The 8983-nt window shown below is 36.4% G+C and overlaps 1 pseudogene; it reads left to right on the forward strand.

The window, feature by feature from the left end:
- Positions 1-6495: 6495 nt before the first annotated feature.
- LOC122483267 lies at positions 6496-7818 on the forward strand (annotated as a pseudogene).
- The last annotated feature ends 1165 nt before the right edge of the window (positions 7819-8983 follow it).

Consider the following 8983-nt stretch of genomic DNA (forward strand, 5'->3'; position numbering starts at 1 on the left):
TTTTACATTTTTTCTTTTTTTCTTTTTTTTTCATTTCCCCTACTCAGCTGAGATTTTCTTCAGGATTAATAGTATGCTTAGGAGACACCATTAGTGCCCTACTCGAGTTCTTCCTCTTTTTCCTTTCTGCCTAAGCCTCTCTTCTGTGATTCAGTCTTCAAGTGTTAGTCAATCCCCTTTAATCTCTGCAGCCAGTTCTGCCCATGTGGATTGATACAATAAATAAAATATAAATAAAGTTTGTGGGGTATCTTCTAGGAGAGGTTTTCTTTACTAATATAAAGACTGAGATCTGAGAGAACCTTACTCTTTCCTTTTTTTCTTTAGGTGTTTTAAATAAGGACCTTATTCTTAGAGTTTCTAAAAACAACATGTGTCCATGAAGAGCTACACTTGGATACCCTAAGGATAGAAGAGCCAAAGATGGGAAGTACTTAGGTTTCTGATTAAATTTATGAACTTCTGAAAGAACACCTGAATACTGAACTTTGAATATCTGGACAGGATGGGAAATAGAGATAGATAGATAGATAGATAGATAGATAGATAGACAGAAATATATTTATCTTTATATAATTTTTAAATTTATGTGTTTGTTTATAAGACCAAAGTCCCTGCTAAAGTGTGGCCTTTTAACTCCATCATTTAATAAATTGCTTATTTCTAGTTATTTTAATTTTATGTTCTAGAGATGCTCTGTCCAAAAATGTAGTCATTAGCTACATATGGCTCTATAAAATGAAAATGAAATGGGGCACCTGGGTGGCTCAGTCAGTTAAGTGTCTGACTTTGGCTCAGGTCATGATCTCATGGTTTGTAGGTTTGAGCCCCACACTGGACTCTGTGCAGACAACTCAGAGTCTGTAGCCTGCTTTGGATTCTGTCTCTCTCTCTCTCTCTGCCTTCCCCTCCTTGTACTCTTTCTGTCTCTGTCTCTCTCTCTCAAAAATAAATAAATATTAAAAAATTAAAAAAAATCAGCTTAAAATCCATTAAAAATTCTGTGTAACAAAGTAACCACCATTTCAAGTTCTCAGTAGCAATGTGTGGCTTGTAAGTATTTTGTAACGCATAGTACAGATATAGAACAATTCCATCTATTCATATATTTGCATCATACAGTGCTGGGGCAGAGATTTCTGTTTCCTGAACTCTTGGTATAACTCTAGTTGATCTCTATTGTCAAACAATTATAGTCATTTTCTATGTATATGTACTGTGTCAGCATCATCCAGTTCATCCACAGTATTGGTAGAAGACAATTTATTCACTTTAAGATACATAAGTACAAACAATTTTTCTGAAGTAAATGTGTAAGAAGAAGTCTTCAGGGCATATCAGCTAGTGAGGGACAAATACATTACATTTAAATTGGTACCAGAATTGTGTATTTGGCACAGATGCTCTACAGTGAAAACCATGTCACTACTGTACTTTAATATTCCATATAAACCTGCATTTTAACACATCTGAAGAACCACAGTTCTTTTTCATTGTCAATGCCAAGCCACCATAACTCTTGTGTCCACTGACTGCCAAGCAGATAGTCTGATTGTTTCTTTATAATCCTATAATCTGCCTTCATCTCTTGTTACGGTACTCTCTCAAAAGCAGGATTTGATACAGTTTTTCCAAATGAAAGCTGGGTCTATTTGTGAGTAAACAGATTGTGTAGTACCATTAGAAGGCTGCTGCTTATCAGATTTAACCAATTCTATTACCTGAGTGTGTCAACTTATGCAACAAATCCCCTATGGTACTATGAATGAGACTACCCAGTGAATTTTACAGTACCAGCCTACATCATTATTAGTTTCTCAATTACTTCTCCCCCATTCAACTGTGCATTGACTTACTTTCGTATTCCACTGTTTTGTTATGGCTTTAGTAAACTTTTTCGCTGAGAATCTGCTAGTTCTCTAAGTAGGTGTTCAGAATGGCTTCTGCAAATATCTCAGTGCCCTATTCATCAGTTTTCTCACCTCATCAGAGGCAAATACACAGTATTTAATGACATGCTCATTATTAGAAAAACATATGTTTTAAAAAGTGAATATGATAAGAAAGCAATCACTTGGGAAATAAATGCATTTATAGATCAACAGATAGTGTTGACAAATGAGTAATAGGTCTGAAATGATAATGTAATTTTACTACATTTAAAAATATGAAATCTTGGGGCCACTCAGTAGCTCAGTTGGTTAAATATCTAATTCTGGACTCTGGTTAAGGTCATGATCTCACAGGTCGTGAGATCCAGCCCTGCATCGGGCTCTGCCCTGACAGTTTGGAGCCTGCTTGGGATTCTCTCTCACCCTTTCTCTCTGCCCCTCCCCTACTTGCATGTTCACTCACCATCTCTCTCAAAATAAATAAACTTAAGGAAAACACAAACTCTTGTTAAGCAAATAGAATATTCCCTTTCACTGCTTCATGTCGTACGTAGATTCACATATCCACATTCAAAATATTGCTGTGATCATTAGGCTGTTCTTATTTTTAATTTACTTAGTTTCTATTTGCAGCCTTGCACAAAATAATTTCATAATGTGATTTGGCATTCTTTGATCTTTGTTCCACAAAGCATTTCTGCCCAGTGAAGTAGATCATGATGTGCATGTTACGGTTGCATTCTTTGACTTCAAATACATGAAGTTACTTCTCCCATAATCAAGGCACTATTGAAGTTTCCTTTGAGTTTGCTCTTGCACGTGTTTTCCGTCCAGCTAGAACTCTTATCAGTGAGCTCTGAGGCAGGAGATTCTGCCTGTCAGCTTGCCAGTTACCAAAATGCATACTTCAGACTTAAGCTGGAGAGACACTGCCTCTGAGTTCTTCTTTTTTCAAACAACACATAAACTAGGCGGCACAGTTACCCTTTATTATGCACTATGCTATGAAATGACATGGATATAGGTGATCTATGAGTATCTATAAGGAAAAACACATAACTTACCATTTAAATTTCACTTTGCTTAGTAGTTCAAATACATACGTTTTATAAATTAAAAAAAAACTACATAGCATCACTCATACGGTGATCTAAGGCTGGAGCAGTTTTATCTTTCTGTGAGTTTAATTACATAAGTGTTATTTTCTCTTAAATGCAAATACATCTTTTAGATAAATATACATCATAAGGATTGGGAAATTAGGTGCCATTAAAAACATACTAATAAAAGGAATGAGACACCATTCTCAGTTTGTTTTGTATTATTGAAATATAACATCCATCACTATAAAACTGGAAATGACAATTTATATGTTATTCTTTGTAGTACAAGCTATGGGATGATACCAGAGGTACACATTGCAATCTCATGTAAGGATAAGTCTATTTAAGAAGAAAGATTTTTCAGGGCAGTTAGGTCGCTCAGTTGATTAAGCGTCTGACTTCAGCTCAGGTCATGATCTCACCATTTGTGAGTTCGAGACCCACATCAGGCTCTGTGCTGACAGCTCAGTGCCTGGAGCCTGCTTTGGATTCTGTCTCTCTCTCTCTCCCCCACTTGTGCTTTCACTCTCTCAAAAGCAAATAAATAAACATTAAAAGAAATTATAACAAAGATTTTCAATATAGCTTTCATTTATAGGTATTTTGCCTATACACCTTTTAACCCCTACATTTTGCAGAGTTAAAGAAATTCATTTTATGGCTTTTTATAACTTTTTATGCACCCTTTCATCCTTCCATCATGTTCAGAGTCAGAAGAAATAAATCTAGAAACCTATAAAACCCTGATGTAAGAGACCTTAAGTAGAATATGTACTACCTGCATTTATTGACGTATATAATAGAAAGTTATTTTAAAAGTATGTGTATCTTCCCACACCAGTGTGGATAATTCCTTAAGAATTACAAACTTTATAGAGAAAGGGGAAAAATCCTTATCAGAGTTTAAAAATTGGATCCTATCAGTATTTCCTAATTCCAGTAAACTCTCACATGGTAGTAAACACGAATTTAAGTTTCCTCCATGCCTTTTCATGGCTTGATAGCTCATTTCTTTTTAGTGCTGAATAATATTGCATTGTGGACGTACCACAGTTTATCTGTTCACCTATTTAAGAACATCTTCGTTACTTCCAAGTTCAGGCAATTTTTAATAAATCTGCTCTAAATATCCATGTGCAAGTTTTTGTATGGACATAAATTTTTACAATCTTTGGTTAAATGCCAAAGAGCACGTTTGCTGAATCATATGGTAAGAGTATGTTTAGGTTTGTAAGAAACCACCAACTATTTTCCAAAATGGCTGTACCATTTTGCATTCTCTCCAGCAATGAATGAGATTTCCTGTTTCCTCACATCTTTGCCAGAATTTGGTGTAGTCAATGTTTCAAATTTGGGGCATTCTAATAGATATCTAATAATATCACATTGTTGTCTTAATTTGCCTTTCCAGGATGACACATTGTGTGGAGTGTCTTTTCATATGCTTATTTGCTAGCTGCATATCTTCTCTGGTGAGGTGCCTTTTAAGGTCCCTTGCCCATTTTTTAATCAGGTTGTTTTCTTACTGTGAATTTTTAGAGTTCTTATATATTTTGGATAATAGTCTTTTATCAGGTGTGTCTGTTACAAATATTCTCTGCTAATCTGAGGCTTTTCTTCTAATTCTCCTGACATGATGATCTTTCACAAAGAAGTGTTTAATTTTAATTAAGTTTATCTTATCAATTATTTCTTACATGTAACATGCCTTCTGTGTCATATCTAAAAGTCATTACCATACTCAATTATCTAGATATTCTCCTATATGTCCTCTAAGAGATTTATAATTTTGTGTTTCGTATTTAAGTATATGATCTATTCTGAGTTAATTTTTGTGAAGTGTGTAGGCATGTCTATGTTCTTTTTTTACATATGGGTTTCTAGTTGTTCTAACACCATTTGTTGGCAAGACTATCTTTGCTCTACTCCATTGCCTTTACTCCTTTTCAAATATCAGTTGGCTGTATTCATGTGGTTTTGCTTCTGGGTTCTTTGTTCTGTTTCATTGATCTAGTTATCTCTTCTTTTACCAATCTGCACTATCTTGATTACTATAGTTTTATATTAAATCTTGAAGTTGGGTAGCATCAGTTCTTCAACGTTGATGTACTTTGATTCCATGTTGGGTTATTCTGGGTCTTTGGTCTCTCAATATCCACACTGTAACTTTTTGGTATTTTGATTGGCATTTCATTGAATCTGTAGATTAGATTGTGAAGAACTGACATCTTGATAATATTGAGTCTTCCTTTTAATGAACATGGAATATCTCCCTATTTTTTTTTAGCTCTTCTTTGATTTCATTCATTGGAGTTTTCTAGTTTTCTTCATGTAGATCTTCTACATATTTTGTTAGATTTATAACAAAGTATTTCATTTGGGGGATGATAATGTAAATAGGATTGTGTTTTTAAATTCAAATTCCATTTGTTCATTACTGATATATATGAAAAAGATTGCCTTTGCACATTAACCTTGTATTCTGCACCTTGTTATAATTGTTTATTTGTTCCAGTAAAAATTTTTTTTCTGAAATTTTTTCAGTGTTTTACATAGGCAATCATATCATCTGTAAATGAAGACAGTTTTATATCTTCCTTCCCAATACATATACTTTTTCTTTCCTTTTCTTGCTTTACTGCATTAGCTAGAACTTCTACTACTTGTTGAAAAGAAGTGGTGAGAGGTGACATCTTTGCTTTGTAACTGATCTCAGTGGGAAAGCTTCATATTTCTTATCATTAAGTATGATGTTATTTGTAAATTTTTTGGAGATATTCTTTATCAAGTTGAGGAACTACCCCTTTCTTCCTAGTTTATCAAAAATTTTGATACTGAAGTGGTGTTGTATTTTGTCAAATGCTTTCTCTGTATCTACTGATATGATCATGTGATTTTTCTATTTCAGTCTGCTGATGTGAGGATTATTTTAATAATTTTCATATGTTGAACCAGTCTTACATACCTTGGAGAAATCCCACTTGGTCATGATGTATAATTCTTTTTTGTTTATTTTTGGTTTCAGTTTGTTAATATTTTTTTTTTTTTTAGGATTATACCCTCACTTCTTGAGTGTATGTCTAAGAAAACCTACTGGAAACATTATATCATTCACTGAACTTTGCTAATTGAGGATACTTCTAAATAGTAAATTATCTTCTTAAAAAAATCTATTGATGGGTCGCCTGGGTGGCTCAGGTGGTTAAGCGTCCAACTTCAGCTCAGATCAGGATCTCAAGGTTCGTGCGTTCAAGCTTCACGTCAGACTCTGCGATGACTGCTCAGAGCCTGGAGCCTGCTTCTGACTTTGTGTCTCCCTTTCTCTCTTCCCCTTCCCCACTCGTGCTCATGTTTCTCTCTCTCTCAAAAATAAACATTAAAAAATTAATTAAAAAATCTATTGATATCAAAGAATTTAAAAATATTATTTGAGCTTTTTTGCAACAGGCTTGCTGCCACAACACAGGTGTTATGAAAACCTCTGCTAAACCTAAACCATAATGGGAAAGGAAAAGACTTATATGAATATCGTCATCATTGGACATATAGATTCAGGCAACTCTTCCACTACTGGTTATCTAATCTACAAATGTGGTGGGACTGACAAAAACACTATCAAAAAAATTGAGAAGGAGGTTACATTGTGAACATGATGTCACCATTTATATCTCCCTGTGGACATTCAAGACCAGTAAGTATTATGTGACCATCACTGATGCCCCAGGACACAGAGACTTTATCAAAAATATGATTACAGGCACATCTCAGGCTGACTGTGCCATCCTGATTATTGCTGCTGGTGTTGCTGAATTTGAAGCAGGCTCTCCAATAAAGGGCAGACCCGTGGGCATGCCCTTCTGGCTTACACGCTGGGTGTAAAACAACTTATTGTTGGTGTTAACAAAACGGATTCCACTGAGCCGCCCTACAGCTGGAAGAGATATGAGGAAATTGTTAAGGAAGTAGCACCTACAACAAGAAAATCGGCTACAACCCTGACACAGTAGCATTTGTGCCATTCTCTGGTTGCAATGGTGACAACATGCTGGAGCCAAGTGCAAACACACCTTGGTTCAAGGGATGGAAAGTTAACTGTGAAGACTGAAATGCCAAGGGAACCACACTGCTTGAACCTGGATTGCATTCTGCCACCAACTCATCCATCTGACAAGCCCTTGTGTCTGCTCCTCCAGGATGCCTACAAAATTGGTGGTATTGGTACTCTCCCTGTGGGCCTTTTGGAGACTGGTGTTCTTAAACCTGGCATGGTGGTCACCTTTCCACCAGTCAGTGTTACAACTGAAGTAAAGTCTGTTGAAATGTACCATGAAGCTTTGAGTGAGCCTTTTCCTGGGGGGACAATGTTGGCTTCAATGTCAAGAACGTATCTGTCAAAGATGTTTGCCAAGGTGATGTGGCTGGTGACAGCAAAAATGACCCGCCAATGGATGCAGCTGGCTTCATGACTCAGGCGATTATACTGAACCATCCAGGCCAAATCAGTGCTGGATATGCACCTGTGCTGGTTGGTCACACAGCTCACATTGCCTGCAGATTCACTGAGAGAAAGGAGAAGACTGTCATTCTGGCAAAATGCTGGAAGATGGCCCCAAATTCTTGAAATCTGGTGATTCTGCCATCATTATGGTTCCTGACAAGCCTATGTGTGTTGAGAGCTTCTCTGACTATCCTCCTCCAGGCTGTTTTGCTGTTCATGGCATGAGACAGAAGATTGGTGTGGGTGTCATCAAAGCAGTGGACAAGAAGGTAGCGGAGCTGGTAGGGACACCAAGTCCTTCCAGAAAGCTCAGAAGGCTAAATGAACATCACTCCCAGGACCTGCCACCCCAGTCTTAATCAGTGGTAGAGGAAAGGTCTCACAACTGTTTGTGTCAATTGGACCTTTAAGTTTAATAGTGAAAGACCCGTTGATGATAACAATTCATTGTAAAGCCTCCAGAAGAAAGGAGAATGTTTTATGGACCATTTGTGCATGTGTGTGTGTGTGTGTGTGTGTGTGTGTGCAGTTTTAAGTTATTAGTTTTTAAAATCAGTACTTTTTAATGGAAACAACTTTACCAAAAATCTGTCACAGAATTTTTAGACCCGTTAAAATAAAAGTTTAACGAGAAAATAGAATAAAAATATCACTTGAAGGTAATTTTACATAGAAACACATGTAGTTAACAGTAGCAATGTGGGGGGTGAGGTCTTTTTTTTTTTTGTTTTTTCCTTTTTGAAAAACAAAAATAGATGATCAGAGATCCTAAGGCATGAACTTAAAAATGAAGGGTCCTGGTGTGTCAAGCAAAGTACTCTGTATCATTAACCTTAAATTTGGGATCTATCCCAAATGGATCTTGAATAGACAAAAAGTCTTTTGTTTATTTCTTTTAAAATTTTTATCAAAATATTGTATGACAAATAAATATATTTTAGAAAACATTTGGTCAAAAAGGGCTCTTTCATTATTTAGAAAAGGGATGCTGGCTGTAGGACTAAGAAAACTCATAAAGCAGGTGAATCTATCTCATTTCCTCAATGGTCAATCACAGCTCCCCAGATGCTAACTCTGAATTGTATTTGCCAACACATAGTAAGATTAAGGATGTTTGGCTTCTTTAAAAGACTGCAGGGGCGCCTGGGTGGCGCAGTCGGTTAAGCGTCCGACTTCAGCCAGGTCACCATCTCGCGGTCCGTGAGTTTGAGCCCTGCGTCGGGCTCTGGGCTGATGGCTCAGAGCCTGGAGCCTGTTTCGGATTCTGTGTCTCCCTCTCTCTCTGCCCCTCCCCCGTTCATGCTCTGTCTCTCTCTGTCCCAAAAATAAATAAAAAACGTTGAAAAAAAATTAAAATACTGTAGAATTCCTGCCACATAATGAAAAGATTGTAGAATTCCTGCCACATAACAACTATACAATTTGTATTATTTTTCTTCTCTGTTGTCCATCTAGAAAACAAGACAAAAAATCACCTACCCTAAATGCTG

Source organism: Prionailurus bengalensis, chromosome A1 (genome assembly GCF_016509475.1).
Source record: "Prionailurus bengalensis isolate Pbe53 chromosome A1, Fcat_Pben_1.1_paternal_pri, whole genome shotgun sequence".
NCBI classification, from domain to species: domain Eukaryota; kingdom Metazoa; phylum Chordata; class Mammalia; order Carnivora; family Felidae; genus Prionailurus; species Prionailurus bengalensis.